A 20027-nucleotide genomic window follows, 5' to 3' on the forward strand; every position below is an offset into this window, starting at 1 on the left:
TTCGAAAGATAGAAAAAGAAGAAGATACAAAATATTGAGAAATCCCAAAACTGAAAGAAATATCCAAAAATTTGAGAAATTAAAAAATTGGAAAGTTGAGAAATCAGAAAACTATAAAGTAAAGATGAAAAATCGTAAGCTTAAAAAATCGAAAAATTGAAAAATCAAAATCCTGAAAAATCGAAAAATTGAAGTGGCGCAAAATCTAAATTTTGTGAAGTCGAGAAATGGGAACATAAAAAAAGTTTACTTTAAAAATTGGGAAACTGACAATTTAGAAACGTTAAAATTTGAAAAATTGAAATATCGAAATATTTAGAAATCGTGTAATTGAAGACGACAAAAATTAAGAAATCGTATCAATGGAACATGGAGAACTGAGGTATCAAAAAATAAAAAAATCGAGGAATCGAAAATTCGAAGAATGGAAAAATTAAGAAAGGCCAAAATTTAAATATTGAAAAATTGAAACATCTAAAGTTGAAAAATCCAAAAACTGAGGATCGAAAAACTGAAAAATCACAAAATTGGACGAAATATCCAAAAATTGGAAAATTGAGAAATCGAAAAGTCAAAAAAAACAAAGTCGAAAGAAAAATTAAAATATCGTAAAACTGAAAAATGGAGACATCTAAACATCAAAAAAATAAAAACTCGAAAACCTAAAATTCAAAAATCGATAAACTGAAAAATCAACAAATCGAGAAATCGAAATTCGACAATTAAAAAAAATTGGAAAATTGAAAAATCGGATAATTCAAAAATCGACCCATCGAAAAATTCAAAAACTGAGACATCGAGAAACCGAAAAGTGAAAAGAACGAGAAATCGAGGAGTCGAAAAGTCAAGAATTCGAAAAGCTGAAAAATGGAGACTGAAAGAAATATCCAAAAATTTAGAAACGTAAAAATTTGAAAAATTGAAAAATCGAAATATTTAGAAACTGTAAAATTGAAGAAGACAAAAATTGAGAAATCGCCTCATTGAAATATCGAAAAATTGAGAAATCGAGGAATCGAAAATTTGAAGAATGGAAAAATTGAAACACCTACGAAAAGCCCAAAAAATCTCAATAGAGTAATTATAAACCACAAGTTAAGACTATGCTACTTTTTAACCTTTAAATAACATTTATTCGATAAAATTGCAACTTCTGGAGGGCATTAACGAATAAATCTAACTATTTAACATGCTTCCAATAACTGTAATTTGGAAAACGTTGATTTTTTTCAAAAATCTTGACGTCTAAGATAAAAATTCAACACGGATTCATGAACCATAAACGGAGGATATAAAATTTAAATTACATCCACTATTGTAAAATTTGGATTTTACGTCATTTCATTCTTGGTAACAAATTTTGGTGAGCGTTTTACCATTTCATAACACAATTTGAAATGTAAATTTTGTCATTCGAGAACATTATGTATTAAATCGTTCAGCTCTAACGAAATTCAACTTATGGATAAATCGCTTAGAGCCGATATTGGCCTGAGTGCGCTCTGGTCTGTAGATCAAATAAGTTCTCAGGCGACGAAATCTCGGGCACCAATTTTTTCAAATTAGATCAACAATGAATTAGCCACGGTGAAATTACGTCACAAGTGGAATAATTTTATAAAACCAAAATTTCATTATCTTCAGAAAGCTGAAACCTCACGCTTGTCAAGAATTAACATTAGTGGCTAAATGGCTTGAATGTGCAGATTGCGTAAAATGCATCCCAGTAATATCATTCCCACTTTACTCTTTTAGCTTGCATTCAACGTTCTAAAAGCTATAATAGCGTGTTTAAAGCTTCATGTCCATTCTAGCACAATTATTTGCATATATTTTTAGGAGACGCAAGAATTCTAAGCACTGGCAACGTCAAAAATGAATAATTCGTCTCAGTGGGGTTAAATTTTTTTAGATAAAATTCTCCCTCAGAACTGCGGCTCTGAAGCGGTATTGCGGCGTCTGCGGTCAGAACTTTCCCTACCTCGAAAGCTTTGTACTGTCAAGTATCCATAAGAGCGCCACCCCCACATGGTCATTACCTGTGGGCGTAGCTCAAATACAAATTTGATTCGCAAAAGTCGGATTCTCTCAGTGGTCAAAGCTTTCGCATCAAAAGCCGAAAGCCGGCAAAAATCCGGAGTAATGCATCATTTGCATTCTGTATGCAACGTTTAACTTGCATGTGGTCGATTGCATCCGAGCCAACCATGAAAAGACCATCAAAGCCGTACGGTTTTATTTGCATTGTTCGAAATGTTTGGTCTTGATGAGATAGCTCCTCTCCAAGTTATTTAAACTAGAGACATTCAGGCGCCAGATAGAACATTATTATAAGTATCTCGAGACTAAAAGCTTTTGAAAGTACGACATTAAGCGGCCCGCCTCTAAAAAACAGCCAAATGAAATTATGCAACTACAAGTGCGCTAATTATGACAAAAATATGGTGCAGGAGTTTTGTTGTTAAACATTAATTTTATTGCTTGTCGGAGTCGACGGGATAAAGAGAGGAATTAAAATTAAGTGTTTAGTGTTTGTTTTATTACGTTTTTATTATGATAAAGCCCTAGGTAGCATTTATATTGCTTTTTTATTACGAGTTGGTGGTGTATAAAGTCAACTTTTACGATTGTGTGTTTTTTGGCAAATAATTATTTCGCTTCATGTTTAATTTGCAGCCGGCTGTAAAATCTTTGATGTCGCCCGTCCCACTTTATAAAAATGCAGCACTCCATTAACATAAAAGCGCAAGAAATGCATTAAATATTAGCGTTTCTGCAAGGCGAATAATTGCATCCGTTTGTAGTTAAAAAGGAAAGAAAAATTAAACAAACTTCACACGCTTTCCTCAACCAGGTTTGTTACGTGTTTTTAACGTAAACTAGATCCGAGCGCTTCGGTGGAGAAAAATTTCAATATTCAGAAGTTCTGGGCTTTAACGCAACATCTCCAAGTAGACTCTCAACTCCATCTCTTCGTAAATAAACTGGTTTCGGGGTTCTTAGCTTCGACATTATCTCTTTGTTCCTTTGTCCGATTGAAAACGCCTTTCTTTCATGTGGAAAATCGGAAAATTAATTTTTGCTATTACTAGAACAAAAGCACTTTTATTTCGTTAAGTTAATTTAGATATTAAGGCGATATTGTATCGGGGTTTGGCCGAAAACCATTCATATGCATAAACTGTGTACACGTAACAATATGTACGTCGTAATAATATTGATTTTGGGCGTAAGCGCCATCGCAATTTAGTCCTCATGCAAATTTAATCGCAATTTCCATGGCTAATATAAACTATAGGTGCTCACATAAATGATACACTATTTGGGGCAGTCAAGGCAGAAAATTAGCCGCAGTATCGGAAATTTTATTTCCATTCGCTGCAGGTCGTAGTAATACAAGGCTGGAACCTTGACCCTTGATTATTTCTGACGTACATTAACGATCAACAACTAGTTTAATATTAGTCACATGTGTTTATTTTACTTAGTAATAAGAGCGAATATCGTTTTTTAAGATCGCAGATAAAATCTACACGTGCTCCGATTCAAATAAAGCACCACGACCGCCAAACCGCGTTAAATTACGTCGGATGGCAAAGCGGAAATCCGAAATGGGCTGCGCTGGCCGACACCCCAAGTTCCAGATTAATTTTTGCAATATTTATTTACCCGCTCTCCGAAACCGAATTCGGGAGATAAACGAGAAGGATTTATAATAATTAAATTGTTGTTTGTGTTTGGGATGCGATATGTGACGGTCTACTTTAATTCGGAACATGGGCGCCCATAGGGGGGGGCCAGGGGGGGCGATGGCCCCCCCTGAGATTCTGCGTCAATTTCCTTTTTATTTGTTAAAATTAAACTTCAGCACATTTGTAAGAGTAGGTACATACCCTACACTTTCAGTTTTATTGCCACACAAACACAGAAATGTGACAAACTTAGACCATCTGGTTTTGAAACCCTCTGTTCGGCCCAGATTTGCCTGGAAACATCATAAATCTGTCCTTTTTAACCGGTACTGAATTATGGGTTGTTTCGTTATTTGCTTTTTACAGTTATTACAATACAAGAGCAAATATTTTATTGCTTACGTCCAAAAATTCAATCCGTTTTCACTTTTTATCTGTGGTGAAGTGACGTGTAAAGACGAACAGTTGTTAAACCGGCGTTTTGTTGACTATACTTTTTATTATTTATTTATTTCAAAATACAAGCGTACCTAAGTACTCTTGATTAAATGTCTGTTTAAGTTTTAAATTTAATATTTTATTTAAAAACAGAGAAATATGGATATTTGAAATTTCTTCAAGAGAAAAATTACAAATACTGATGATGATACTTCAGCTAATAAGAAGTATAAAATACGTGGTGTTATTTATTACTACTGATGGCGGTTTTTCAGAGTAGCCATCGACTTCGAGTGGAAATTTCGGTTGCTCCAGAACTGTTTCACCTGTGGGCGTGCGAACTACAACACAGATAGCATAGAAAATTATTTTGGCACTTTTATTCCATACCTGGATCATTTCATTCTTTCCTTAACGACATGATTTTCCGAAACAAAAGTGTCATCATACTCATTATTTTCCTTACATCCAAAGAATGTACATAACTTAAAACCAAGTTGCTTTAAAGGGTTGGGCGAATTTTACTCCACTGACAATTTATCAGACGAAATCCAAAATTGGCAAGATTTTGTAAAAATAAAAAAAACTTGACAGTAGTATTTGTGAGACAGAGAGAGCTAATGCCGAAGAAACATCTGTTGCTACAGTAATTGACGATTTTGGCCAAGAAAAAAGAAATTAGCAATTTGTTTTTGATTAATTTTATATTTTTGTAACTTTTTAATTTAGATATTTTACACTGTTGTGTTAATAATAAGAATAATGATGTTGTAGGGTTATTTGCGAGTAGATTTGATTAACGTAGTTGATGATTAAAATATATATTTATAATAGTAAAGATTTATATTATTATATTATTTATATATACAAGAACAGAGTATATTACAAAAATTTCAGGGTGGCCCCCCCTGAGAAAGGTTTTTATGGGCGCCCATGATTCGGAACAATTGAAAATCGCAACTAACATGGCCGCGGAAATGGGCTGACCAAATCTCGGGGGAGCGACGAGTGATGGATGGAAGTGAATCGGAGAAATGCTGTTTGCAGCGGTGCGGGACTGCATTAATGCGGGGCGAGCTTTCAATTTTTTTTTAGCGTTTTATCTGAATACAAGGAGGAGTGATTGGTAAATGAGATGGTTGTTTTTCGAAATTTCGAAATTATTTGTGTCAAGGGGACAGAAATTTCAAAGTAGTGGCAGTAGTAATAGTTGTCGCAGCACTAGCAGTATTAGTAGTTTAAAGAAGGCATTAAGGGAAATCGATTTCCCCCGCACTCTATAAGCTTTTTTTTAAACATTTGAAACCGTTTTCGCGGATTGAAAATTCGAGGCGTTGGGGTCGTTTACGTAAAGTAAATTAGATTACACAGCCCGCAGTCACGTTAAAATTTCAACACCATTGTCGAACATACTTTGTACGATCGTTTTAAAACTGGGGCTTCAGGTAGGTTTAGAGTAAAGCTGTTTGCGGTCTTTTTTGATGCTTTATTAGCTGGTCAAAATTTTTAAAAGTGGACATAACGCCTCTGAAAATTAAGCTTTATTGGATTGATAGTTCAACGTGAAAAATCGGAAATGGGGTAACTTTAACAATTTAAAATTTTTCAATTGATAGGCCTCTTATATGATGAACGTAAGTGAATCAACTTAAAGTCAGTCCAATGGTCCCTAATTTAGTTATACTTGTTTTTAAGATGGCAAAATGGGTTTTTATATAAGCCAAATTACGTCTGAGATGCTCGTGTTGGAAATAGTATTGAGAATCGGAGATGGATTTCGACACTCTGGAGTCAGATTCCATAACAACCTAAAATATTTCATTTAGTTCAGAATTACACAACAAAATTATGAAACGAACCTTTTTTATATCGCCAAAATGATCTCAATAATATATTGCCGCTTCACCCGATCTTGTCAGAACAGGTTCTGGAGGCAATGGACAATCCGGTAAGGTTTCCTGAAAGATTTGGATCCTCAAATGAGTTGGAAAAAATACTTTCTTTACGTCGGAAATTAAATCATTGACATCTTCATATTAATTCCGGGTAACTTCAGGGGTGAGCCAAACATGTTGCATTAAGTTAAAGTCTCGGAAATATAAATATCTCCCAAATTTTTTGTAGATTTTCAGGAAAGTTCGCCAAAATCTCAGTTTTTCAAGAGTGAAAATTTTAACCTTTCTCCAAATACTGTCGAAAATTACCAAAAAACTTGTTCGGTTAATTTTGACCTCCAGAAGTTTTAAGATCTGATTTGTCCAAAAATTAGCACCTGAAAAATTTGAAAACCAGTCGTCAGATCGACTTTGCGTCCGATAGGCGTAAACATTTTTTTTTCATAATTTTTGGCCATAGAGTTTTTCCGAAATCGTCCAAATTTATCTTCTAGAATTTGTTGTAGATTTTTCGTCACCTTCGGAAAAAACCCAATTTTTTCAATATTCCCGTATTTAAAAATTTTGACCTTTCTATATGCACGGTCGAAAATGATGAAAAAAATATCCTTGGTTAATTTTGATTTCCAGAAGTTTACGGCTTTATTTTTCTCGAAAATTCCTACAATTTTCCAGAATTGCCAAAATTAAATATGGTCACTTCTGAGATATGTTGAAAATTTGATTTTAAACTTAAAATTTTTTAACACTAATCGTCACATCGATTTTGGATTATTTAGATGTATCATTCCTAAGCAAAATTAATATATTTTTTTTTTTAATTTTTGCGATCCAATTTTTCTGGAATAGCGCTGGGCAAAAATACTATGATCCCGGAATTTTCGATTTTGTCCTCAAATCTTGATACAGAACCGTCAATAAACTACATTTTTCGGTTCAACTCGTCCAAGTTTATGTTCCAGATTTTTTTGTGGATTTTTTGTTGCCTTCGCAAAAAAGCTCAATTTTTCAATACTCCAATAGGTGAAAATTTTGATCCTTCCCCGAGCACCATTGAAAATTACCAAAAAGATATACTAGGGCTAATTTTGACTTCCAGAAAGTTTTTGTGACTGTTAATTTGGATTTCCAGAAGTTTACGGTTTCATTTTTTCCAGAATTCCTATATTTTCCCAGAATTGCCAAAATTAAATATAGTCACTTCTGAGATATCTTGAAAATTTGATGTTGAGATTAAAATTTTTGAAACCAATCATCACATCTATTTTGGATTATTTTCTCTAGTAGGCGTACCACTACTTCGCAAAATTAATAATATTTAGTTTTACCATAATTTTTGTAGTACTCTTTTTTCAAAAATTCTATGATAGCTCCGGAATTTTCGATTTTGTCCTCAAATCTTGATCCAGGACCGTCAATAAGCTATATTTTCGATTCAACTCGTCGAACTTTATGTTCCAGATTTTTTTGTCGATTTTTCGTTGTCTTCGTGAAAAAGCTCATTTTTTCAATACCTCAATAGGTGAAAAATTTGATCCTTTTCAAGCATGAGTGAAAATTACTAAAAAAATATCCTGGAGCTCACTTTGAAATCCAGAAATTTTTTGCGACTTAATTTCTTCGAAAATTCCTACCGTTTTCTTGAAGATGTGCAATAAAATCTGGCCAATTGTGAGACATTTTGTAACTGAAAATTTTGAAAACCAGTCGACATATTGACTTTGGATTATTTCCCCGATAGTCGCAAATAATTTCTTTTTCAGAATTTTTGACCATCCAGTTTTTTCGAAATCGTACTGAACGTTCGGGAAATGATCTCTCCAGAATTTTCGATTTTACCCACCAATCTTGGTCCAGAACCATGAATAAACTATATTTTTTCATTCAATTCGTCCACATTTAACTTCTAGAATTTCTTGTAGATTTGTCCTCACCTTCGCAAAAAAAATATTTTTTTTCAGTATTCCAGTAATTAAAAATTTTGACCTTTCTCTAAGCACGATTGGAAATAACGAAAAAAATGCCCTAGATTAATTTCGACTTCCAGAAGTTTACGGCTTCCTTTTTTCGAAAATTCCGAGTATTTTCCAGAAATGCCAAAATAAAATATGGCCGCTTGTGAAATATTTTGAAAATTTGATTTTCAGCTTAAAATTTTTGAAAAGCAATCATCATATTGATTTTGGATTATTTTCTTTGATATTCCTTCCCAAAATTAATATTTACATTTTTTTCATAATTTTTGACTATCCAATTTTTCCGGAATAGCGCTGGGCAACAAGAATATGCTGGAGAACTCCTTCGATCACCACGGAATTTACGATTTTGCCCTTAAAGCTTGATCTAGCTATATTTCAATTCAAATCGTCGCAGTTTATGTTCCAGAATTTTTTATGTATTTTTCGTTGCCTTCGTGAAAATGCTCAATTTTTCAATACCTCAATAGGTGAAAAATTTGATCCTTGCCCAAGCATCAGTGAAAATTACCAAAAAAATATCCTGGAGCTAATTTTGAAATCCAGAAATTTTTGCGACTTAATTTCTCCGAAAATTCCTACCTTTTTCTTAAAGATGTATAATACAATCTGGTCAATTCTGAAATATTTTGAAAATTTGATTTAGTAACTGAAAATTTTGAAAACCAGTCATCATATCGACTTTGGATTATTTTTCCGATAGGAGCAAACATTTTTGTTTTCATTATTTTTGGCCATCCAGATTTTCCGAAATCGTGCTGAAAAATTCAGCACGATTTCGGAAAACTATCTCTACAGAATTTTCGATTTTACCCACCAGTCTCGGTCCAAAACCTTGAATAACTTATATTTTTTATTCCATTCGTCCCCATTTAACTTCTGCAATTTCTTGTACATTTATCCTCACCTTCACAAAAAAACATTTTTTTTACTGTTCCAGTAATTAAAAATTTTGACAATTCTCCAAGCACGATTGGAAATGACGAAAAAAAGAGCCTTTGTTGTTTTGATTACCAGAAGTTTACGGTTTCATTTTTTCCAGAATTCCTATAATTTCCCAGAATTGCCAAAATAAAATAGGGCCACTTATGATATATCTTGAAAATTTGACTTTGGGATTCAAATTTTTCAAACCAATCATCATATCTATTTTGGATTATTTTCTCTAGTAGGCGTATTACTCCTTCGCAAAATTAATAATATTTCGTTTTCCATAATTTTTATAGAACTCCTTTTTCAAAAATACTATGATAGCTCCGGAATTTTCGATTGTGTCTTCAAATCTTGATCCAGGACCGTCAATAAGCTATATTTTCGATTCACTCGTGGAACTTTATGTTCCAGAATTTTTTGTGGAATTTTCATTGCCTTCGTGAAAAAGTTCATTTTTTCAATACCTCAACAGGTGAAAAATTTGGACCTTCTCCAAGCATCAGTGAAAATTATCAGAAAAACATCTTGGACTTCCAGAAATTTTTTGCGACTTAATTTTTTCGAAAATTCTTGTCGCTTTCCTAGTGATGTATACTAAAATGTGATCAATTCTGACCCAATTTGAATATTTGATTTTGTAGCTGAAACTAAACCAGTCGTAATATCGACTTTGGATTATTTTTCCGATAAGCGCAAACATTTTTTTTAATAATTTTTTTCCATCCAGTTTTTCCGAAAGCGTGCTGAATTATTGAGCACGATTCCGGAAAACGATCTATCCAGAATTTTCGATTTTACCCCCCAATCTTGGTCCAGAACCATGAATAATCTAAATTTTTTTATTCAGTTCATCCAAATTTATCTTCCAGAATTTTTTGTAGATTTTTCGAGAGCATCGCAAAAAACTAAATTTTTTCAATAATCCGGTAATTAAAAATTTTGATCTTTCTCCAAGTACGGTCGAAAATGACGAAAAAAATGTCTTGGAGCTAATTTTAACATCGAGAAATAACTTGCGACTTAATTTCTTCGAAAATTCCTACCGTTTTCCCAGAGATGTTTGATTAAATGTGGACAATTCTGAGACATTTTGAAAACTTAATTTTGTAACTGAAAATTTTGAAAACCAGTCGTCATATCGACTTTGGATTATTTTTCCGATAGGCGCACACATTTTTGTTTTCATTATTTTTGGCCATCCAGATTTTCCGAAATCGTGCTGAATTTTTCGGGACGATTCCGGAAAACGATTTCTACAGAATTTTTGATTTTACCCAGCAATCTCGGTCCAGAACCACGAATAACTCAGATTTTTTTATTGAATTCGTCCAAATTAACTTTTAGAATTTCTAAATTTTTCAATTTTCCGGTAAATAAAAATTTTGGCCTCTCCCCAGCGTGGTCGAAAATGACCAAAAAATATCTTTGGATAATTTTGACTTCCAGAAATTTACGAATTTTCTAGAATTGCCAAAATAAAATATGGCCACATCTGAGACACGTTGAAAATTTGATTTTGAGTTTAACATTTTTGAAAACCAAACATCATATCGATTTTGGATTATTATCTCGGATAGGCGTGTCATTCCTTCGCAAAATTAATATATTTTGCTTTTTCATAATTTTTGGCGAATCAATTTTTCCGGAATTTCAAAAAAATATGATCGCCCCGGAATTTTCGATTTTGTCCTCAAATCTTGATCCATGACCGTCAATAAGCTATATTTTTCGAATCAACTCGTCTAAGTTCCTGTTCCAGAATTTTTTGTGGATTTTGGGTTCACTTCGCAAAAAAACTAAATTTTTCAATACCCCAATAGATTAAAAATTTGACCACTCCCCAAGAATCATTGAAAATTACAAAAAAAAAATATCCTGGGGCTAATTTTGACTTCCAAAATGTTTGGCGACTTAATTTCTTCGAAAATTCCTATTATGTTCCCACAGAAGTATAATAAAATGTGGTCAATTCTGAGACATTTTGAAAATTGGAATTTGTAACTGAACATTTTGAAAACCAGTCGTCATATCAACTTTGGATTAATTTCTCCGATAGTCCCAATCATTTTTTTTTTCATAATTTTTGGCCACCCGATTTTTCCGAAATCATGCCGAATTATTAGTCAACACGACTCCGGGAAACGATCTCTCCTGAAATTTCGATTTTACCCACTAATCTTGGTCTAGAACCATGCATAACCTATATTTTTTTATTTAATTCGTCCAAATTAACTTTCAGAATTTCTTGTAGATTTTTCGCCACCTTGGCGAAACAAAAATTCAATTTTTTCAATTTTCCGCAAAAAAAATCGATCTATCTTCAAGCATGGTAGAAAATGACGAAAAAAATATCCTTGATTAATTTTGACTTCCACAAGTTTACGAATTTTCCAGAATTGCCAAAATAAAAATGCTCAAATCTGAGACATGTTGAAAATTTCATTTTGAGCTTAAACTTTTTGAAAACCAATCATCGTTTCGATTTTGGATTATTTTCTCTAATATACGTGTCATTCCTTCGCAAAATTAATATATTTTGTTTTTTGATCATTTTTGGCGATCTAATTTTTCCGGAATAGCGCTGGACAACTCCTCTGTCAAAAAAAAAATATGTTCGCCCCGGAATTTTCGATTTTGTTCTCAAATCTTGATCTAGGACCGTTAATAAATTATATTTTGCGATTCAAATCTTCGAAGTTTATGTTCTAGAATCTTTTGTGGATTTTTCGTTGCTGTCGTGAAAATGCTCAATTTTTGCCCAAGCATCAGTGACAATGACCAAAAAAATATCCTGGACCTAATTTTGACGTCGAAAAATTTTTTGCGATTTAATTTATTCAAAAATTCCTACCGTTTTCCCACAGATGAATAATAAAATATGGTCAATTCTGAGACATTTTGAAAATTTGATTTTGTAACTGAAAATTTTGAAAACCAGTCGTCATATCGACTTTGGATTATTTTCCCGATAAGCGCAAACATTTTTGTTTTCATCATTTTTGATCATCCAGTTTTTCCGAAATTATGCTGAATTATTCATGACGATTCCGGAAAACGATCACTCAAGAATTTTCGATTTTACCCACCAATCTTTGTCCAGAACCATGAACAACCTATATTTTTTTATTCAATTCGTTCAAATTAACTTTCAGAATTTCTTGTAGATTTTTCGTCACCTTCGCAAAAAGAAACTCAATTTTTTCAATTTTCCGGCAAATAAAAATTTTGACCTTTCTCCAAGCAAGACGAAATGACGAAAAAAAAATATCCTTGATTAATTTTGACTTCCAGAAGTTTACGAATTTTCCAGAATTGCCAAAATATAACATGACCACATCTGAGACATGTTGAAAATTTGATTTTAAGCTTAAAATTTACTGTTTTCTTATAGATATATAATAAAATCTGGTCAACTCTGAGACATTTTGAAAATCTGATTTTGTAACTGAAAATTTGGAAACCGTTCGTCATACTGACTTTGAATTATTTTCCCGATTAGCGCAATCATTTTTTTTTTCATAATTTTTCGGAATTCAGTTTTTGCGAAATCATGCTGAATTATTCAGCACGATTCCGGAAAACGATCTCTCCAGAATTTTCGATTTTACCCACCAAAATTTGCCCAGAACCATGCATAACCCTATGTTTTTTATTCATTTCGTCCAAATTAACTTTTAGAATTTCTTGTAGATTTTTCGCCACATTCGCAAAAGAAAACTCAATTTTTTCAATTTTCCGGTTAATAAAAATTTTGACCTTTCTCCAAGCACGGTCGAAAATGACGAAAACAATATCCTTGATTAATTTTGACTTCCAGAAGTTTACGAAATTTCCAGAATTGCCAAAATAAAATATGGTCACATAGAAGACATGTTGGAAATTTGATTTTGAGCTTAAAATTTACCGTTTTCTTAGAGATGTATAATAAAATCTGCACAATTCTGAGACATTTTGAAAATTTGATTTTGTAACTAAAAATTTTGAAAACCGTTCGTCATATGGACTTTGGATTATTTTCCCGATAAGCGCAATAATTTTTTTTTTTTTGATAATTTTTCTGCATTCAGTTTTTGCGAAATCATGCTAATTATTCAGCACGATTAGGGAAAACGATCTCTCCAGAATTTTCGATTCTACCCACTAATCTTTGCCCAGAACCATGAATAACCTCTGTTTTTTATTCAATTCGTCCAAATTAACTTTTAGAATTACTTGTAGATTTTTCGGGAAAAACAAATACATTTTTTCAACTTTCCGTTGAATAAAAATTTTGACCATTCTCCACGCACGGTCGAAAATGACGAAAAAATTATCCTTGATTAATTTTGACTTCCAGAAGTTTACGAATTTTCCAGAATTGCCAAAATAAAATATGGCCACATCTGAGACATGTTAAAAATTTGATTTTGAGCTTAAAATTTACCGTTTTCTTAGAGATGTATAATAAAATCTGGTCAATTCTGAGACATTTTGAAAATTTGATTTTGTAACTGAAAATTTTGAAAACCGTTCGTCATATCGACTTTGGATTATTTTCCCAATAGGCGCAAACATTTTTTCTTTCATAATTTTTGTCCATCCAGTTTTTCCGACATCGTGTTGAATTATTCAGCGCAATTCCGGGAAACGATCTCTCCAGAATTTTCGATTTTACTCACCAATCTTTGCCCAGAACCATGAATAACCTATGTTTTTTATTCAATTCGTCCAAATAAATTTTTAGAATTTCTTGTAGATTTTTCGCCACCTTCGCCTCAATTTTTTCAATTTTCCGGTTAATACAAATTTTGACCCTTCTCCAAGCACGGTCGAAAATGACGAAAAAAATATCCTTGATTAATTTTGACTTCCAGAAGTTTACGAATTTTCCAGAATTGCCAAAATAAAATAGGGCCACATCTGAGACATGTTGGAAATTTGATTTTGAGCTTAAAATTTACCGTTTTCTTAGAGATCTTTAATAAAATCTGGTCAATTCAGAGACATTTTGAAAATTTGATTTTGTAACTGAAAATTTTGAAAACCGTTCGTCATATCGACTTTGGATTATTTTCCTGATAAGCGCAATCATTTTTTTTTTCATAATTTGTTGGCATTCAGTTTTTGAGAAATCATGCTGAATTATTCAGCACGATTCCGGAAAACGATCTCTCCAGAATTTTCGATTTTAACCACCAATCTTTGCCCAGAACCATGAATAACCTATGTTTTTTACTGAATTCGTCCAAATTAACTTTTAGAATTTCTTGTAGATTTTTCGTCACCTTCGCAAAAAAACTGAATGTTTCCAATTTTCCGTTGAATAAAAATTTTGACCTTTCTACAAGCACGGTCGAAAATGACGAAATAAATATCCTTGATTAATTTTGACTTCCAGAAGTTTATGAATTTTCCAGAATTGCCAAAATAAAATATGGCCACCTCTGAGACATGTTGAAAATTTGATTTTCAGCATAAAATTTACCGTTCTCTTAGAGATGTTTAATAAAATCTGGTCAATTATCAGACATTTTGAAAATTTTATTTTGCAACTGAAAATTTTGAAAACCGTTCGTCATATCGACTTTGGATTATTTCCCGATAAGCGCAATATTTTTTTTTTATAATTTTTGGACATCCAGTTTTTGCGAAATCCTGCTGAATTATTCAGCACGATTCCGGAAAATGATCTTTCCAGAATTTTCGATTTTCTCCACCAATCTTTGCCCAGAACCATGAATAACCTACGTTTTTTAATTTTTTATTCAATTCGTCCAAATTAACTTTTAGAATTTCTTGTAGACTTTTCGCCACCTTCGCAAAAAAAAAATAATTTTTTCAATTTTCCGGTAAATAAAAATGTTGACCTTTCTCCAAGCACGGTCGAAAATGACGAAAAAATATCCTTGATTAATTTTGACTTCCAGAAGTTTACGAATTTTCCAGAATTGCCAAAATAAAATAGGGCCACATCTGAGACATGTCGAAAATTTGATTTTGAGCATAAAATTTACCGTTTTCTTAGAGATGTTTAATAAAATCTGGTCAATTCTCAGACATTTTGAAAATTTGATTTTGTAACTGAAAATTTTGAAAACCGTTCGTCATATCGACTTTGGATTAATTCCCGATAAGCGCAATAATTTTTTTTTTTTCATAATTTTTGGCATCCAGTTTTTGCGAAATCCTGCTGAATTATTCAGCACGATGCCGGAAAATGATCTTTCCAGAATTTTCGATTTTCTCCACCAATCTTTGCCCAGAACCATGAATAACCTACGTTTTTTATTCAATTCGTCCAAAATAACTTTTAGAAGTTCTTCTAGATTTTTCGCCACCTTCGCAAAAGAAAACTGAATTTGTTCAATTTTCCGGTAAATAAAAATGTTGACCTTTCTCCAAGCACGGTCGAAAATGACGAAAAAAATATCCTTGATTAATTTTGACTTCCAGAAGTTTACGAAGTTTCCAGAATTGCCAAAATAAAATAGGGCCACATCTGAGACATGTCGAAAATTTGATTTTGAGCTTAAACTTTTTGAAAACCAATCATCGTTTCGATTTTGGAATATTTTCTCTGATAGGCGTGTCATTCCTTCACAAAATTAATATATTTTGTATTTTGATCATTTTTGGCGATCCAATTTTTCCGAAATAGCGCTGGATAACTCCTCTATTAAAAAAAATATGATCGCCCCGGAATTTTCGATTTTGTTCTCAAATCTTGATCTAGGAGCGTCAATAAACTATATTTTCCGGTTGAACTCTTCGAAGTTTATATTCCAGAATTTTTTGTGGATTTTTCGTGGCCGTCGTGAAAATGCTCAATTTTCCAATACCTCAATAGGTGAAAAATTTGGTCCCTCCCCAAGCATTAGTGAAAATGACCAAAAAAATATCCTGGACCTAATTTTGACTTCGAGAAATTTTTTGCGATTTAATTTATTCGAAAATTCCTACCGTTTTTCCAGAGACGTATAATAAACTGTGGTCATTTCTGAGACATTTTGAAAATTTAATGTTGTAACTGAAAATTTTGAAAACCGTTCGTCATATCGACTTTGCATTATTTTCCCGATAGGCGCAAACATTTTTATTGTCATCATTTTGACCATACAGTTTTTCCGAAATTGTGCTGAATTATTCAGGACGATTTCGGAAAACGATTACTCAAGAATTTTCGATTTTATCCACCAATCTTTGTCCAGAACCATGAAGAATAACCTATATTTTTTTATTCAATTCGTCCAAATTAACTTTCAGAATTTCTTGTAGATTTTTTCGTCACCTTCGCAAAAAGAAACTCAATTTTTTCAGTTTTCCGGCAAATAAAAATTTTGACCTTGCTCCAAGCAAGACGAAATGACGAAAAAAATATCCTTGACTAATTTTGACTTCCAGAAGTTTACGAATTTTCCAGAATTGCCAAAATAAAATATGCTCACATCTGAGACATGTTGAAAATTTGATTTTGAGCTTAAACTTTTTGAAAAGTAGTCATCGTTTCGATTTTGGATAATTTTCTCTGATAGGCGTGTTCATTCCCTAAGCATCAGTGAAAATGACCAAAAAAATATCCTGCACCTAATTTTGTATTCGAGAAATTTTTTGCGATTTAATTTATTCAAAAATTCCTACCGTTTTTCCAGAGATGTAATTTCATTTTGTAACTGAAAATTTTGAAAACCAGTCGTCATATCAACTTTGGATTATTATTTTCTCGATAGGCGCAAACATTCTTATTTTCATAATTTTTGGCCACCCAGTTTTTTCGTAATCGATCTCTCCAGAATGTTCGATTTTACCTACCAATCTTGGTCCAGAACCATGAATAACCTATATTTTTTATTCAATTTGTCCAAATTTACTTTTAGAATTTCTTGTAGATTTTTAGATAAACTAAATTTTTTCAATTTTCCGGTAAATAAAAATTTTGACCTTTCTCCAAGCACGGTCGAAAATGACGAAAAAAATATCCTTAATTAATTTTGACTTCCAGAAATTTACGAAATTTTCAAACTTGCCAAAATAAAATATGGCCACATCTGAGACATGCGCTGGACAACTCCTTTATCAAAAATACTATGATCGCCCCGGAATTTTCGATTTTGTCGTCAAATTTTGATCCAGAACCGTCAATAAGCTATATCTCAGCAATTTTTATGTTCGGTTTTTAGTTTTCAGTTCCGTTTGACACACATCTCTCTATTTACCACCCAAAACGCAGTCACCCAGAATCCGTCCATCCAAGCAAACGTCGACTAAGTCAATATCACATGAACCTTTAATGGCCCACTGCCGCAAATTAGCACCGTAAATTATTCAGATCCTGTTGCAGCGATTCGGCTTGCCGTATGCATTCCTGTCAAACTTCAATTGCAATTCGTGCAGCTTCTCTAAATATTTACACATGTTGACTCCCATTTCGCTGTGTAGATGTCGTTGCAGCAGTGAAACCACTTGGCGCGGCTCCCATTGTACCTACTTGGGCCTGCGAGCGACACTTCTTGTTATGTTCAAGGACTGTTGTTTCTGTGACTGTGCGTCTCTTACTCTTTCAAGGACGTTTCAAGCCTGAAGAGCCGCGCCAAAATCACACACACCGCCACTGTGTAGCTCAAATCAATACCGGCCTCAAGAGGCTTACTTTTCCCAAATTTTTCCCCGCGAGTTGCTGTTCGCTAATAATAATAATAATGAATAGTTCCCGTGAGCTGTTCGTCCTTGGCCTCCTCTGCCAATCGCACCTGCCAGCTTCTCCCATTTCGATTATTTCCAGCATCCGTCCGCGCCGGCACTAATTCCCTTATAAAACTTCAAATAAACAATAACACAGATGTCGGTAATAAATTCGCGAGATCGTTAGCTCGAAAACCATCTCGAGAAAGAATTAAAGGCGCACCTGTTTTATTCATTAAACTCACACCAGCGAGAGAACTTAATGGCGGCATAAATAACGCGAAAAATGCGACCGATTAACGAAATTACCCAGAAGATGCTACACGTCAAAACGCCAGTGACGATTTTTTTCGAAAATCTGTATTAATGCGTTCAGCGACGAAATCACCCGCATCGGTGTCAATCAAATTTGGATCCCCCGTAATTCTTTTAATTTCAAAGGACTAATAATAGTTAATTAACATTCTTCGAAACTTCATTATCAGTTCCTCCAACACTTGACATTTAATATAGCGAGAACTCAGGGAATAAATTGGATAATAAAAGCAATCTAATTTTTAAAACTTGAAACTTTGACATTCCGGTTTGTTCCCGACATCGTTTATTAAAAAGTGCAAGATCGACCGACGTGACATTATTTGTCCACGATCAATTTTAATTATCCGGCGAGGATTTTTAACTCCTTCGCGGAGACAGACGGAAGGACAATGCGTCATGAAACACGGCTCCAACTCTAATCGCGTTTCGTTGTCGTGCCTCGGGATGGACCATTCAGGCCTTTCCGCACAATCCTTGGAAAAATAATTTCGAGACAGAGTGATCCTGCACTGTCAAACTCTCTGCACAGACTTGCACGAAGAATTTCAATAACGGAGAAACGTTTCATCATGGCTAGATGGCTTGTCGGATGTACTAATAATAGAGAAACCGCAGAAGAAACGAAAAAACAGACACTCCATTTACCATCTGAATTTCATACTTTATCCGAATTCGGCCGCCTTTTATTTACAAACTCTTAGAATATGCCGAGCTGTTACATGCCTTTCGGGAGTGCATTAGGGAAAGAGAGAGAAAAAGACAAACATAACACGGTATCTCACTTCAAACGAAAACAAAGATAAATATACTAGTTTTGAATTAATTACAAATACACCTTATTGTTCAGTGCCTCGCTTTTAGTATTTCCCACCTGAGAACGTGGAACAATCATCATAAAATTTCGGTCCGAAAACTTCCATTTTCTTGGAAAATTTCGCCCAAATTCACTTCATCCTATTACATAGACTCATTTTTGTTCCTTATTAAGTGATTCAGCGAAAATAAGCATTGATTTGTAATTCTGAAAAAGTTCCGATTAAGTATACCAACTCTTTCTAAGAATGATTTTACTAATTTAAATTTTACTCATAAAAATTGCAGAGGCGCCGGGTAACAAATACATTAAAAATAATTTGCTCAAGAATTCTAAGGAAACCTGTACACGAAATGATAAAATTTAGCCAAATTACGTTTTTCGTTAACCATACCTTGATATTTGTCAAAACAACAAACACGCACACAATTGAATCAATATGGATTCGAGACCTTGATAAAATTTCCTCTTATAGTAATTTCTCCCCAAACCGATCTTACGCATTTAAATTGTTTTCATAAAATAGGTGGAGACGCCGGGATGACCAATATTTTTAAAATTATTTTTCCAAGATTTTTCAAGAATCTGGAACATAAAATGATGCAATTTAGGCTAGAATGGTGTATTTAATTAATAATACCTTGATCTTTGACATAATAACAAACATGTACAAATTTGAATCAAGACCTAGATAAAACATTTTTGGAACGATTTGATAAAATCTCAAATAAATCAGATCAACACGTTTTATTTTCTTATTTGAAGGAATACGGAGAAAATAAATATAGATATGTAATTTTGATAAAATTTACCATTGCAGTAAACACTCCTCCAACCGATTTTACGAATTTAAATTGTTTTCATAAAAAAGGTGGAGGCGCCGGGACTACAAATATTTTTTAAATAATTTTTCAAGAATTCTTGAGAAACTTGTACAACAAGTGATATAATTTAGTTGAAATCAAGTATTCAGTTAATAATACCTTGATGTTTGACATTATAACAAACCCGTACAAATTTGAATCAAGACCTAGATAAAACATTTTCTTAATGATTTGAAAAAATATCGAATAATTCAGATCAACATGTTTTATTTTGTTATTTGAAGGAATACGGAGAAAATAAATATGGATATGTGATCTCGATAAAATTTATCGTTGCAGTAAACACTCCTCCAACCGATTTTATGAATTTAAATTGTTTTCATAAAAATTGTGGAGGCGCCGGAATAACAAATATTTTTTAAATAATTTTTCAAGAATTTTCAAGAGACTTGTACAAAAAGTGATATAATTTAGCTGAA

Source organism: Zophobas morio, unplaced genomic scaffold (genome assembly GCF_036711695.1).
Source record: "Zophobas morio isolate AGI-343-1 ecotype UQ-CSIRO unplaced genomic scaffold, CSIRO_AGI_Zmor_V1 ptg000004l, whole genome shotgun sequence".
Lineage (NCBI taxonomy): Eukaryota > Metazoa > Arthropoda > Insecta > Coleoptera > Tenebrionidae > Zophobas > Zophobas morio.